The following is a 254-nucleotide window of genomic DNA, read 5'->3' on the forward strand; positions in this document are numbered from 1 at the left end:
CGCAATGTGATCATGATTATAAATGTTTACACAATGATGATATCTTTATAATATAAATTCATATATTTCATACCTCATAGAAAAACAGAGTTGAAAAGAAGCATATTGTCTTGTAGATTACTGAAATGAATGTAATGATAAATTTCCTATAGTTTCGATCCCTGAGAAGCATACAACATTTTCTGACTGAATCCTATATTCATTAGATATTACTTTACACGATGAATATAATTGCTTTCGAATCGCATGCTGCC

The sequence above is a fragment of the Panulirus ornatus genome, chromosome 19 (genome assembly GCF_036320965.1).
Source record: "Panulirus ornatus isolate Po-2019 chromosome 19, ASM3632096v1, whole genome shotgun sequence".
In the NCBI taxonomy this organism is placed as follows: domain Eukaryota; kingdom Metazoa; phylum Arthropoda; class Malacostraca; order Decapoda; family Palinuridae; genus Panulirus; species Panulirus ornatus.